The sequence below is a fragment of the Tenebrio molitor genome, chromosome 6, assembly GCF_963966145.1.
Source record: "Tenebrio molitor chromosome 6, icTenMoli1.1, whole genome shotgun sequence".
NCBI classification, from domain to species: Eukaryota; Metazoa; Arthropoda; class Insecta; order Coleoptera; family Tenebrionidae; genus Tenebrio; species Tenebrio molitor.
Genome location: NC_091051.1, coordinates 12,348,980 through 12,365,251, shown reverse-complemented (window position 1 = coordinate 12,365,251; position 16,272 = coordinate 12,348,980). Strand labels below are relative to the sequence as shown.

General features: G+C 32.8%; 1 protein-coding gene across 2 annotated transcripts in view; it reads right to left on the bottom strand.

Moving 5' to 3' along the window:
• The window catches only part of rsh (radish), a 148,596-nt gene that overhangs the window by 121,739 nt on the left and 10,585 nt on the right, over positions 1–16,272 (bottom strand). For both annotated transcript variants that reach the window (XM_069050794.1, XM_069050790.1), the window contains exon 2: positions 2,854–2,881. The gene's annotated coding sequence lies outside the window, so the exon portion shown is untranslated. The remainder of the gene's footprint in view (positions 1–2,853; positions 2,882–16,272) is intronic.

The window sequence follows — 16,272 nt, the reverse complement described above, 5'->3', positions numbered from 1 at the left end:
TCAGAATTGCAGTTGGGGATTATTCAATTTAAACTTAGAAAGTCTATCACGTTTGGCTCTAGGGGCGAGTTAAGGGTGGTATGATCTACTCAATTACACAGACAAGGCGATTTGTGTGTTAAACAATTCGTTTGTAATTTTTTTTTAAACAAGCAGCGACGTAAATTTCTTTCCGATTCAGAAAAGAGACGCTGAATTTATTACCTTGTGAGCAAATCTGCCACAAACAAGAGTATAACGCGATAAATATTTGCTTTAGATGTAATAATACAAACTTGATTATTATTAGGGATAGGGTGTTTCAGGAATCTCAAACGAAATCTGGTTTGTTCAAGAGAATATCTGATAACGTGATGAATAAATTTACATTTAAACCTAAAGAAAATGTTGTAATAAAATAATCGCAATAAAACCTTATTTGTCTGTATGGGCAGTCATTGTTCCGCCAAGATAACTCCTCCTGGCTTCGGAGCTGTATAAACTTAATTTGAATAAGGCAAACAGCAGGAATGTAAGAAGTCGTTAACTCTCTTTCCTCTCCCGGAGAGATTGCCCCAATGGCTTTACTCTCCCGATCGTTTATGATAGAAATTCTGACTGAATGGGAATAGAGTTTCTAATTATGTACTTATCTTGAAATATTTCATATCATCTTGCAACTCTTATCGTCACAATCTTCTGTTTTTAAAATTAAAATTAAACCACCGGCGACACAAACACCCCTCCAAGTTTGTCAGAAACACATTTTCTCTGAAACACTTTTACGGAAAAAGCTGCACTTTCCTTTAGTCTATTGAGTGGCGTTTTTATCGTTATACAGGTTCTAGATTAAATTTTAAATGGAATGTTTTCCCTCGTTTAAACATTCAAAATGTGGGCTTTTGAGTTAGGTCAAGAGGATGAATGACAGCTCCTTTCTTGCTTCCGTTTGTAAAATTTTCAGTTTTTTCAGTAAACCCACGCTTGCAACAAAATAGAAACAAACTATGTAATACGATTTGTTACTTTTTTTAATTAGGCCATCGAAGTATACCGGCACTAAAAATTGAACTCGATTCATTTATCTTCTAATTTTGTAACATTTTATTGATTTTTCGTCATTATCTATTTACGTCAAGCTGGAGCGATGCAGTAACATGGATAAAATCCCTCTTTTAAAATTACAATATGCAAATGATTTACAGGATTTTTAACAACGTCATCGTTATGAATAATTATAAGAGATATAATACCACCGCTAGTTAATTTGTAAATTTATTCAATTAAAATCTAATTAAATTTGATAGAATAAATCTGATAACGGTAAATATATTTACTATTCTTATTTGCCGATTAACTAGGTATATCAATCAGATTAAAGTGTTAAAAAATTGTTAAAAAATTTGACTGATTATTGTTACTGGGAGAAAAAATAAGCAATACATGTAAATAGTTGAGAGATATTTGTATGGCATGTTCGGCAATGAAGCACGGAAACGCTTTTGTCCTCTAAAGCTCAAAGTAATCTGAGTTATGTCATTTATCTTTCTAGATTACTGTTGTAGGTAAATTCAAAACTGTAATTAACTAGAAAAAAAAAACAAGTCAACAGTAGTTTGCAAAATAAAACAAAACTACTCCCGGTGCATCCACCATTTTCCATTGTTCTCTAACTTTATTTGTAACTGGAGGAAAGTTGTCGGATTTATTTTATAGAATGGTAACACTATCGAGAAAATAACTGTAAAATCTGGAACAGAATTGTCTTTAATGTCCATTCGTTGTTTTTGTTGTAATCAACACTGAATTCCAATATGGTGAAAGTCAATATCCAATTTTCTCGAGTTAAATGAAATTATTAAGACAAAGCCTTGGCAAAGCTGCCTTACCGCTGCCGTGCCGTTCGAATATAGCATCTTAGATGTTTTATTCATCTCTTTAATTTCCTGCTAAACATCACATCTAACCATAACCAATAGGAAATGGGTCACGGCAACGTAGAAAATTTAATAAAATGTGAAAGTCGGGGGGGACGAATCGTTCCTGCGTGCTCCAATTACGTCTATATCTCTTTGTATACATTGAAATTCTTGATACGTAAAAGGCACAGTTTTATCCAAGATGAGATGGTTTTAAAATTCAAAATCAATAGTCGATCTAAAACGAATTTAGCCAAGGTACAAGATATAAAGGGTGCGTTTGCCTCAAATAAAGCGACGCCACAGGTAGCTGAAAGTTGTGCCGCCCCCGTGGACGTCTCTCGCAAATAACAAACTCGACCGTTTAATTTGATAACGGTGGAACTAAGAAATTATTTACAAATGTGACAAGTTGAGCGTACAACTATCCAGAATGGTGACCGCTAGTCCTTTCATAACTATTTTGAGGTAAATTTCGAGGGAGCTCTTAGGAAGAACTTTAGTTTCGGTCCAGAGAACTGAGCGAACTGAACATTGGTCCAACTGCTGCCACTTCCTGGTCAAAATTTCGCAAGACGAGACTCTCTTTTCGTTTAATGTTTTGGAACTCGGAACAATTTAAATAAAACGGTTTCGCTTTAGCCGACCGCCTGTTTTATACATTTTTTTAAATTAATCTCGCACTTTATAAAATGTACATTATTTCTCCGCAGTGTTCTCCGTGGGTAATTACTGTGCTTCTACCTGCTGTTATATTATTCTTATGTAAGAATAATTAATTTTATTCAAATTGTTGTCGGCCGAGTACGAACAAATAATACATCCCCATCTCACTATATTTCTTAAACAAATGAGAATTAATTAATACTCAGGATTTTGTCTCAAGTTTTTCTTCCACAGGTCTAATTAACACAAAAAAAACACAAAGCCCGCAAACCATGACGAATGCACTTACCTTATTAATGTTGTCTTCCTTGCTCGCTCTGAAAGTAATTAAAAGACTACATTAGTAACTACTTTAATTAATGAAATGAAAACGTTAAAAATTAGTGAAGTTCTCATTTCATCCAGTACAGAAATGTCTGTGTGCATCCAGCCACCATTGACGAGTGAAAATGATACCAATAATATAATGCTCAAAGAGTCTCTGTTGATATTGTATGACTAATTGGTCTGCGATGGAGGAATGAAAACTACATTTTCATTAAAAGATAAACACACAAGTGGTTAAGAAATCCTTTGATGTTTACAACTTTTGTCATTTAAGAAAATAATTATCACACCTGAATGAACACTTTACTTTAGAGCCAATTAAATTAAATTCATCTCGATAATAAGGTTTGTGTTAAAAATATTCTTTGTAGGAAATTGTACGTTAATGCGATGAAACCAAAATATAAAATGATTGGTTTCTTTAATTATTAATTCCATTTTAATCAAGCGCTTTTGTATATCTGTGTATGCAGAAAAGTAAAATGGCAATAATAACAATTCATAATAAAATTTACAATATTACAGCAGCGCGTATTTATTTAGTATCTGTTTATTATTTGATAAACTCAAATACATAAAACTAGAATAAAAGATACTTTAAATGATCGTAAAATTTTACAGATACAATAACATTTAACATTATATTTAGTTTGTGAAATTGGATATTAGCAATTTTTGCCGAAAAAATATGAACGAAACAATATTTGTATGAGTTAGATTAAAAGAAAAAATGTATTATTGTTGTTAAACTTATCAAATGCTTTAATAAAGTTTCTTAAAATTATTACAAATTGATGAATTATTTAAGCAATTTCAGACCATGACAAGATTTTGTAGAATATGCTCACCAAAAACTAACTTGCGCAAAATGTATCTATTAAATTATGGCATAATCATCTAGTGTAGGACCGTAATATCTATAAAGGGTAAAAATAAATATGATAGGTAACAAGTTAAATACACAGCATCAGTTGTATTTAAATGTACTTTTGTTAGGTAAAATCAATAACTGCACAGTTGAAATAATAAATAATTATGAATAAAAAAATTATAAATGCAAAATATGTTTCAAAAATTACAAACCCCTGATGAAATAATTAAAATTGCTCAGTCCAATAATAAATGTTCAATAATACAAGGATAAACACTTGTCAAAACCCCAATGTGAAGTAGATACCGTCAGATACAGATACTGATTTTTGTATTAAGTAGTAGAGAAATAAATTATTTCATCATTATATACAGGGTGTAACAGAAATAAGTGCATTAATTTTAACTGGTAATAGAACTCATCAAAAGGAACAACTTTTCTCTCTGCCATTTCAGCGCAGTGGGGAGTGTTTCAACAGAACGAGTATCACAGTGCGTCTTATAATATTATATTTTTCAAAATAATCTTGACCAAAGAATGTTCTGGCAAATTCTACTAAAATTTTTCCTGTTAAAAATTATTTAGAAACATCAAAGTCAAGTCTCCATTTCGATATTTTCCATGTTCACTTTATGCTGTACAAAATACGATAATAATTAAATCCTGTGCTTGTTTTATTGGAGATTTTCAATTTTTGCTGTGCCAAATGTAATGTTCTACTGATCATTTCCATTTTTATAATATGAAAAATTAATTAAATATTGATCACTCAGCATTTTTTATTGAACAAGGTAGGATTGATTACTGACACATTTTATTGCCATGGAATAGATACAATATTCTAAATTAACTTTTAATATTACATTTCGCTACAACTTTAGCACAGTGATGCTTTAATGAACGAGCATGGACTATAGTTGAATACGAGAGTAGCGAATATAGCCATACGAGTTTAGTAAAACCATTTTTCTAACACCTTTCGAATACTATTTTTTCGCATTTTGGTAATTGTTCACTTTAACTATTTCTGGAATTTTCGCGTTTTTTCTGGCTAGACAGCCTCAGGGCGTCCTCCTAGATCGTGTCCCACCATTCAAACCTTGTGCAAATGCCTTTTTTTCTCTCTTGTTGTGTTTCAAGGTCGCGTCAAGGTCGCGCTAAGTCTTAGTATAACTAAAGGGTAAGGAAAATTTTCATTTGCACAAGGTTTGACTGGTGGGAAATAATGTAGGAGGACGTCCTGAGGCTGTCTAGCCAGAAAAAACGCGAAAATTCCAGAAGTAGTTAAAGAGCATTTTAAATAAAAATTAGAAATTAAAAAATAGTAGGCAAGTTGCTTCGGCAACAAAAAGAAAAAAAAACACAAACAAATATTTTTTAAATGTTTGCCAGAAAATTTGAATATTCCGATTTGGAGAAGATAAAAGCCCAAGAAAGTAAAATAGAAAGGGTAATATATTTTAAGCGCAGCTACGAGTATTTCAAATTTAAGGAGTTGTGTTTTCAATATTCATGTCGATAAAAATACATAATATCTCCCATGTTAAAAATATTTCTTACAAGTACAATTAAATGAATTTGAATTTAGCAACATGCTTAAATTGACGTCTAATAATTGTTTTGACTTCATTTAAAATTTGTTGGGCGGAAATACTGTAGTCACATGCAAGATTTAGTTATTTTAACAAGATCTATGCATCTTATATTTCTTGTATCGCTACCTTGACACTCAATAAATCGTTGACGATCAAATAAAGATGTTATTCGTCGTCTGGACAACATCCCTTACTACCATAAAATTTACGTGGACCAAATAAGTTACAACACTTAGATAAATTAAGGGAACGTTAAATATTTCGGATTATTATTTGTCATCAATAACCGTGTTGCCCTTAAGCGTTTCATGAAACTGTCGACAAGTTTCAAAATTCGTCACGTCAAATTAATTATTATGATAAAATGAAACTCTGTGAACAGTGGTTGTTGATGATTTTTTTATTGCCTTGTCGTAGGCCCTTCAACAAGCATTATTATTTAAATTTCAAATTAATACAGGCATTTAGGACGAAACTTGGTCGAAGTTGTGCCGATTCCGTTTTCCACCAATCATACTTAAAAGTTTAACGTGGTTATGAACTTGAGCTGTAAAGCTTTTAAAACTTTAGACGTTGACCGTAAACCTTAACGAATGAATACATTTATTTATAGATCCTGCTGTTTACCGTTATAATATAACTGTATTTTATAACCCCGCGGGAACACACATGGCCGCTAATGGCTCGTGAAATTTTAATATTCGAGCGAATTTCTTGCATTTAGCTACATCTTTACGGTCCGCTCGTTATGCAGAATGTTTGCTATTAATGCCGAATAGTCCCGGAATTTATTAAAGAGGCTTGCATCACGGAAAGCTGCCTCCCATAAAAGTTGACGATTTTTCTTCGGTAATTATTCAATTAGTCTCCTGTGTTTCATAATTTCGATCCATAACGTCTGGAAACGCACTGAGCGGATACAATACAGCTGCTCATACGCACACTCTAAGTTTCATTAATTAATTTAACCATTTATGGGAGTAATTACACTGAAGGCCCTCCTCGCCATGTTCGGGCATTTGTTACAATCCGACAAACGAAACTGACACAATACTACAGTTTGAGGGCTTAACTAACATCATTCGTCTCTTCACTGTATCAACACTTACCCCATCCAACAATATTAGTTCTATAGAAATGAAAAATAAACATACCCTCGATTTCGACCAGCTCTGCTTGATCAGTTTAATGGAATCGAGTACCTAGCAGGTAAGGTAAACACAAGTCGTGTCCTGCACCAAATATCTCATAGATTTAGCCAATTAAGTCCAACTGAAGACGCAACCGATCTTACCTTACCCAAGCGAGGTTCTTCAAATTTACCGTTGGGCATGGACACCGGTGTCACTAATCGATTGGATGCACCGCCATTGTTTCTATTTATTCAACAGTCCTTTGTGATTCGCGGACTTGGCGGTGTTCACCACCGGTCTGAAAATTAATTATTAAATCCGGTAACATTAATCTGCTGTTAATACGCTGCGTTGCTTTATTGATTTTAGTGTTCGGCTAAATGTTACAGATAAAAAGGTCCTGCTGAAATTGAACAACACAACAACTGACCCGGCTTAGCAGACCCTGCTGAAAAATCTTGAGATAGGGAAAAAACAAAAAACCGAATCATTGTTTAAGGACTGACATTGTATTAACAAAGCCTGTTCTTTTGGATCCTAAAGAGTCTTACAAGGGAAAAGTTGAACAAAGCGCAGCTTTCATGTTTTCTTTATCAGCAAAGTTAAAGCGAGAATACTTGTTTGCACCTATCCCGGCGACATTATCAACGAGTCCTGACTGAATCAAATTAATTGATAATTTTTAAATTCGATAATAACAAACTTAAACGAATTTGTCCGTATTGTGGAGGTTTCTACCGATTCTTCAGTCCTTTTCATGTCACGCTACACTGGCTTTAGATGCAATCAAACAAATGAAATTGTAGCGAATTCATGGATCATTGCTTGCGACAGTTTTCTCTTGAATCACATCTTTAAATCAATTTGCTGCTTATTTAGACAAACCGAATACGTTGTTCAGTTTAAAATCAAACAAAAACCTGCCTGAAAGGATTAATTAAAAAGCTCTACCTTAATTGTCTAATTAAAATGCTCCGACAAATACGCACTGTGACTATTTTATTCCGAAAATAAAGGGTTTCAAATGAAAAAATGAGAGAGCAATTTTTCTAACTAACCTGTTTAATTTTAAATCTGCTCGTTAAAATAATTACTTTGAGAGAACCTTCTCCGATGGCCTATCAAATAAAGGAAACCCAAGAGATGAGAATTTTTCCGATAAATTCCAAAGTATTAAATTTTTAACGATTTTCTGCTGAAAACTTGAGTATGTCGAGATGTTCACGTTTTCGGCTGTAATACAAGCATAAATCAATAATTCGGAGCGCATTAGCCTTTTAAATCGTAAAAGTCGTGAACTGATCAAAATTAGTCGACGAGATTGTTAAACCCAATTATTTGAAATTAAACGTAACCTTATTCGTTCAGGAAAACAGGAAATTTTAGAAATTTAGACGCCGAAAGACCCCAACAATCAATTTTACTAACGAAGTTATCCCTCATCTGGAAAAAGCTTCTCGGCAATATATCGCCCAATTATGCCATTAACCGTTTCATTTTCTCACCGGCAGGTGTACCTTCTAAATTAAATTACTTTTTCAGGAGTTGCTAACTCTCAGATTATATTTTCCAACATAATCAATAAACAATTTCAGGATGGATTCGTATTCCTCGTAAAATCTGTTTATAAAAAATAATAATAATTAGCTCGGTTTAAATTTTCATGTACGTCTTCATGTGTTTTATCGTGCAGGTTTTTTAACACTCTTTCAATAATTAATTCGCAAATCATTTTAAACGTACCTCACAGATATCACAGAACCTGTGAAATTTTTAACAGGGTGCATCTACCCCTTTTTGGTAAAACACATGTGTCTCTCCGTCCAATAAACAGAAGGTTAAATCCTCAGTAATATGAATATTTTACGAACACTCTCCACTCCCTCGCAGATAATTCAAATCCGCCAAGTTTCCCTTTGAGCATTTTTAATTATTTAGGTACTATGATTGTAAAAAGATACCCTCTGTAAATAATAAATGAGCATGAACGAGTCTGTCTACCTTATTTTTACTCCTGTCCAACTCTTCAAATAATTATAAGTGTAAATCTTAATCCGATTTTAAAAGTACTTTCTATTTATTTTTTATATTTAGAATCAGTGATAAATTAACAAAAATACTCTTATCCAACACCTGCGACTTATAGAGTAATTTTTGTTCTCATTTCAGACCAGTAAAGTGGTCTATAAGTCACGCTTGTGTTTATAAGTCATCATAACTCACGTGTGAATTATAACTGTAACTCACTGTTCAGTTACATTTATATTTATTTGCAATTGTTGCAGTTGTTGGATAAATACATTAATCTAGTTAGTATTAGATTTTTTTATTATAGCATAAATTGAATGACAATTTTGAAATTTTTTATTAAAAGTTTGATACTGATCAATAAATCTCACATATCTCTAAAACTGTCTCGAAGTTTAAAAATGTTTATCGTGAGTCGATTAAAAGTTGCGAAATAAATATACAGACTAAACAAAATTATAACAATGTACCTATTGAAAATCTGCGCATTTTGTTCAAGAGAATTTTATTCAAAACATTAACTGCACGATATCAATCAAATTAAAAACTAATGAAAAATTTAAAAGCTTTATTTAATGTTACGTAAATTTAATAGCGCACACTAATAAAAAACAATAACAAACAAATACACAATGCAGGTTATTTAATTATTCATTACTTTTGTTAATTAAACCTGTAATTTGATTTAGTGTATTTTTAAATAATATTTTTCATTTTACATTATACTCGTATGTATTAAATAATTTTAATTAACATTTTCGTCCAATACAAACTAATGTGTTGAATCTATAAACTTTACAGACGAAATGTGATGTTCTATTCATCGCATCAAGCTGATGTGCTTAGAAACTAACGTATTTTTAAGTCCTCAAAGTAGGCGTTGAAGAGTCGATTGTGAACGCACCACGGATTACAGATCACAGATCAGCAGTTTAAATCCAACCTCACTTTTTACGTTGTTTGTGTTTTTATTCTGCAAACTGACGAGTGGTGCGTTCACAATCGACTCTTCAACGCCAACTTTGAAGATAAATTTAAATGAACACCCGATAGATACTTTTGTTTGTATTTGCAAACATACGAGTATGGTTTTTTAATAGTATATTATTATACGAGTTTAATAAGACGCTTTATTATCACATGAGTGTGTTAAAAGCACGACGAGCGTAGCGAGAAGTGCTTTAATAGAACGAATGTGATAATACGTCTTATTAAACGAGTGTAATATACTATTTTATCTACTTTGCTTCACTAATTTCTGAAATTTCAGCCTCTCAAGTTTTCATATTAAATTAGGGACTTTCGCGTGGGTTGGTAACATACATTTTTCACAAAAATGTAAGATGATTTTACTAAATTTAGTAATTTACTTCGTAGCTTCACTCGTTACCTTGACGCCTGACGTCAAACGGCTGATTTTGCCAATATAACAAAAGCTAAAAGTTACCAAAAACACTTTAATAATATGATTCATTATTAAACTGTTTTCGATATAATAATGAGTCCATTTGTAACGCAAAGTAGATAAAAAATAAATAGTTTTTTAAATATCCTTATACTGAATTCAACAGTTATTGAAAATGGATCTTCGTATCAAATTTTACTGTCTGTTGTCATTTTCGTATTTTTCAGGTGAGTGTAACGAAACGTGTTCTGTTACCTTTCTTTATTCATTCGCCTTACGTGACCATACTATATTAAGTCTTTTTGTTACTTTTTCATCCGGTGTTTCCATTTTGTTTCTAATGAAGTCATTACTTTACCGGCCTAGTTCGCTTCTTTGTTACGACTTTTCAAGCAATCCGTTTCGGTTGCTAAACTTTTGAGTTGGTTCTTTGATTTAAGACATGATGGTGGTTGTTTTTACGTTTTCAAATCACCGACACGGAAAAAACTCGCAGTATGCTCGGAATGAACAACAAGTATTTTTACAAGATGAAGGATTCAAATTGACTTGGAATAACATCATTAATAACTGTCATCGAACACACGCCGAAGAGAATCCGAAGTCTCGGCCCGGCACATTACGCAATATAAGGAAAGAAATCTTCTCGAAAGTAATCAGAGCGAGTCGTCGAATTTCACTTCTTATTAGTGCGTATGAGGTTTTAGCGACGGTTTAATCATTGGGTTAAACAGTGGTGGAGTTTCCAATTTGCATTTGCCGAGAAGTTAAGACTGAGCCCTTGAGTTAGGCAGTCAAACGCCTCGGTTCTGAGGAGCGTATGTGTCAATGGCGTCGCTATAGAAAATCAATGTCCATTACAGAATAGGCATTAATACTCCTTGACAGTTTCCGGTTATCTTGTTATCATCCGTGTAAAACAGACGAAATACACACAGGCACATAAATTTTCAGGATGAAATGGAGCTTTGCAAATGCAATAATTTATCGCTTTGACTTGAGAGATGTGAAACACAAACAAGTGGATTAAATTATAAAGCAGAACAGTTTCCATAAAATGAGTTGTGTCGTCTTTAACAACATCTAAAAGTCGGTTGAGCTTTATGAAAATTGCCCCGTCAAAGCCAGTAAATAGATTATGGTGGCATTTAAAAGAACGTTTTTCACTCACCTCGTACTATTAAGATAAGCGGCTTATCGCCGCCCTCACATTAGTACAATTAAAATAATCATTTCGGGAAAAGCCGCAGTCCCACGGAAATCGCCCAGACATTTCTGTATGTAAATTATTTACAAAGACGGCCAAGAAAGTTTAAAGTTGAGGAAGTTACTTTTGTTTAGCGTAGTTGTGTCAGGCGTCGATTTATAGTTAGATATCGGACCTCTGAGACGAGGGTTTCGCCCCAGCATGAATTTTTCATGGGGGCCATAGCCGTCGTCTTACAACCCAAAGACAAATTAAGATATATCAGTCTTTTGAGTAAATTTATATGGCCACATTTGTAGCCACATCGGCATAATTTATTTTACTTTACATAACAATTACAGACCAATCCCGACATGCTAATTTTACGTGATCAAAGAAATAAGTGCCTGCTCCTGACGGATAAGAGAAAATTACAAACAGATACCAATTTAAAACCTTCGCCTCTAAACGATTCTTACGTTGAAATTACTTTTTTTTCTTCTTGCTTTCATAACTCGCACAGATCGATACCAATTTAAATAATAAAGTTGCTAATTAAATATTTATGTACCGCATTACCTTAAATTAAGCTTTCTACACTTATCAAGGTTTAATTCGATTTTGTGATTCCCGTAACACTTTCCATTAACTGGGGGACAAAAGCGAAGACGTCGCTAAACTTAACTCAATGTAAATACAATTATCATGTCCTCTAACCGCTGCCAACAAACATCACGACCTAGCTGATCTAGGAAATAAGTGGATATTCAAACAGGACTCCAAGAAAGCAGTAATCACTGATGGAGATCAAGGCGTTGCTAAAAAATCGTGACAAAAACATCACAGGATGAAAAGTAAATAAATTAATAAAAATTACATATCCAAGGTGATTCACGAGTAATAATGACTCCGACGGCATTGAAAATGCAACCCACAATGCATTTGGAACGTGAAGCTGGATGTGGACGTGGTAAATATTCCTCTTCACGTTCTAAATGTATTGTGGGTTGCATTTTCAATGCCGTCAGGCTCGTTACACTCGTGAATCATCTTGTATATGTAGTTTATTACGTTACAAGTACAATATAAGGGAACCGAGCAAAAGTATCTAGTACCTCTTCATTTAACTTATCAGATTTGCAAGTATGTACTTACACACATAGTTGTACTGATATACTAAATAAAGGAAATGTTAAGCTGGTAGCACAAGTGGTCTTTATATTAAAACAAAATAATAGTTCAAATCATAGATCCAATTGGTTATAAATGATTGATTGGTTTTTATTATTTTGCAGAAAAAACAATCTGTGTAAGAGTGAAAGATATTGTTTCCTAAATAGTCATACCTAATCCAGAAGAGGCTCCTTTTAATTTTATTTTGTCAATATCGTTTTATTTGCACTACTTTAAACTATCCTCAATTCAGAGCATACCATAAAGAGTACATACTAAAGTGTCAGTTTTAATAGGTCCTTGTAGAGCAACTATCCAACTTTAAATGCATGAGTAACAAGAAATTTCAAGTTAGAAAAGATCTCTGCAGTTGCAGAAACTAGCCATTCTCAGTTATAAGCGAGGTGTAGATGGCTCATATTGTAGAATAATAGCACAACGTGAAGTTTCCGAATGTACTCGTATAAAGTAGATAGGTTTATATTATTTTTCATTTTACTTGTATATACAGCGTGTCTCAGAAATAATTAAGTACATTAATTTTCACCAGATCTCGTCAAGAACAACAAAATTGTTATGTACCATCGGTACATCCCATTAAAAGCTCGGACATCCAAAAATGTTTCATTGTGTATCAAACTTTCGCTTTGTCACAAATTGTGAGATTAACTACATATTATCACAATGACACCACTCTCTTGTAAAATTAAAATAATGTCCAATTTGTGCAACGTTCAAAAACAAACTATCCAATAAACTGTTTAATTGGGAAAACAAACAATATCATTCAATATGAAACAAACTGAGCTTTAACTTGATGGTTTTGACAAATAAACGTTATTCATCCAGTCATAGTTTTTATTACCTTTTTGTAAAAAACCAAATTTAACCGATGCAAATTTTGCAATTTTTGACTTTATACAATTGTTATCTTGTCCCAGCTTTTAAAGTCCACCGATGATACCATTTCTTCAAATCGAAACGTCAAGTTAATTTTAAAGATTTTAAGCGATTTGGAACCTTCAAGGGGCTCGTCGAACAAAAAAACGTTGTGTTCAACTCGTTCGTGTGTAAATTGGGCGCTTTTTTTCGCATGAGTGGGCCAGTTTAAAACGCGAGTGAAACAAGCGTTTTAAGCTGGCTCACTCATGCCAAAAAAAGGCCAATTTACACACGAACTCGTTAAGTAAACTACTATTTTCTATTTTGCGTTCGTAACACAGCTGATTTAAAAACGGCTCAAAAGGTGCAACTATTTTGAAAAATAGTATTAAAAAACCCGTTTGTTTCATAAGGCGTTTTTTCCATTCGTCCTTTATAAAACGAGTCGCGAAGGGCGAGTGATAAAATAAACACTTCCTTATGAAACTCTTTTTTAATATGCGATTGTAAAATCTGCGCAAAACATTGTGTTTTTAGAATAAAGTTTTTTCACTCTGTGGCCGAGGTACGATTAAATTTTTAGTTAGTTTTATCCAACTGCAAAAGGCAGGTGTTTACGTGTCGATTCTGTGATTTGAGCTAAAATTTTGTGAAAATGTTATGTTTATTTTCGAATAGTGAATACATAGATATTGTGGGGGTTTAAGAGAACGGGTGGAAATTGCTGCCACAACAAATCGCAGTAACAATAACAGAACAGGATTACTTCATGAGAATTCACAGGTTAGTATACTAATTTTAGGAGACACTTTCTCATTATTCTATAGTCTGTTTTTAAATTAAATGGAGTTTTAAATTTGTCGCGGTAAAACTGCGGCCTATGATTGGTTCAAATTCAACCGGTTTTAGGCAGCTCTAAAATATCCAAATCTGAATCCAGAGCACATTGCCGAACCCAGCATATATTTGTTTTCTTTTGACGTACCTATAACCTTCACCCTTTGTTATTTTGTGAATGTATAACCTGTTCACGTTGTAAAGAACTATGGTGGTGCAAATCGCTCACATTTGGCATTAACTTTTATATGAGTTGTCGTAGTAACAGGTCAGTCATTTGCACCACAGTGGTTCTTTACAAAGTGAACAGGTATTAGAAAATTTGTTTCATTTAAATATGTTAATTGAAATAATATAACATTCACTAATATTTACTATCCCACCTCCACCCGGCGGCACGGCAATTTTGCCGGAGTACATACACTATTACGGATAATACTATCAAGTGTTAGTGCAGTGCTTATCAACATAATTACCGGCGTCTCGCCTCCACATTTTGACTTTTTTGTGTTTTATGTTCTGTGTCAATGTTAAGGAATTTCCTCACGATGTGACATGAGTATAATAATATACCTTTTTGAATTTCAACCACCAATGTGTTCTCTAAGTCTAAAATTTTTAAATTTTTATAAAGAGATTGCGGTACTATTCCTGTTGCTGAAATTATAAATGGTAAAATCGAAATTTTTTCTAAACACCAAAGATTTCTCATTGCAACGGAGAGTTCTAAATATTTATTAATTTTTGTATTATATGTCTGTGTTATATTGTGTGAATTTGGAACAGCTATATCTAAAAGATATGCTTGCTTTTGTTGTTTATTTAAAATAATAATGTCTGGTCTGTTATGTTATGTTATTATTTTATTATTTACCTTTACCCTTATAATTAATGAACTAAAAACATTTATTATAATTAATAAAATATATTATAATTAAGGGGAAACAATTGAACACATCATTTCTCTCTTGCACCGTTTTGGCTCAAAGCGAATATAAAAAACGTCACGATATATTCGCTAAAATTATACACATGAATTTAGCTGTTAAATTCAATTTATTAAAGAATACACAACCACATTATAGTTATACACCAGAAAGTTGTTTGGAAAATGACAGTTATAAGTTATATTTTGATAGAACAATTTTAACTGACATTCATATTAAGCATAACAGACCAGACATTATAATTTTAAATAAACAACAAAAGCAAGCATATCTTTTAGATATAGCTGTTCCAAATTCACATAATATAACACAGACATATAACACAAAAATTAATAAATATTTAGAGCTCTCCGTTGCTTTGAGAAATCTTTGGTGTTTAGAAAAAATTTCGATTTTACCACTTGTAATTTTAGCAACGGGAATAGTACCGCGATCTCTTTTTAAAAATTTAAAAATTCTGGATTTAGATAACACATTGGTAGTTGAAATTCAAAAAGATATATTATTATACTCATGTCACATCGTGAGGAAGTTCCTTAACATTGACACAGAACATAATACACAACAAAGTCAAAATGCCGAGGCGAGACGCCGGTAATTATGTTGATAAGCACTGCACTATTACTTGATAGTAATATCCGTAATAGTGTATGTACTCCGGCAAAATTGCCGTGCCGCCGGGTGGAGGTGGGATACGAAAAAAAAATAAACGCAATTTTTGACTGCCAGAAATGATCTAGTGATTTTTCTAGTAACTTTTTATAGTGTAGATGGGAGTTTCTCATTTAGGTACTCCTCTTAGTTTAAAAACGCACTATAGGTACGGGCGATTCATTAGGGTCAGTTTAAAATATTTATTATTAAAATTGTTTTCATTTAATATCTATCATATAATTCTCTTTTTTCTACTCCACCCTTATCATTATAGGCCACATCAACAGACGCAGTAATTAGCTGCTGTGCTTAAGTTAGCAAAAAAATAAGTGAATGTTTTCTTGCATTTGTTTTTTGTTCTTCAGTTATCGGTGTCGGTGAACCAAATAATCCCCAGGCGGATAACGAAATTTGTGCCAAATCTTTCAATAATAAATTGTTGGATAACTTCAAGGTTTAGGAAAAATAGCTATTTATGTAATAAGTACATAATATAGGTCTTTGTGGACAAGCCCTATAGTTTATGGCAGAGCGAGCTTGCGAGCGAGGCTAATAAATAGGGCAAGTTCACAAAACCTAATTATGTACGAATTACATACAAAGCTTTATGTTCGATTGTGAAGTTAAGTTTCTTTTAGATACAAAATTAATAGATTCTAAAAATTACGAT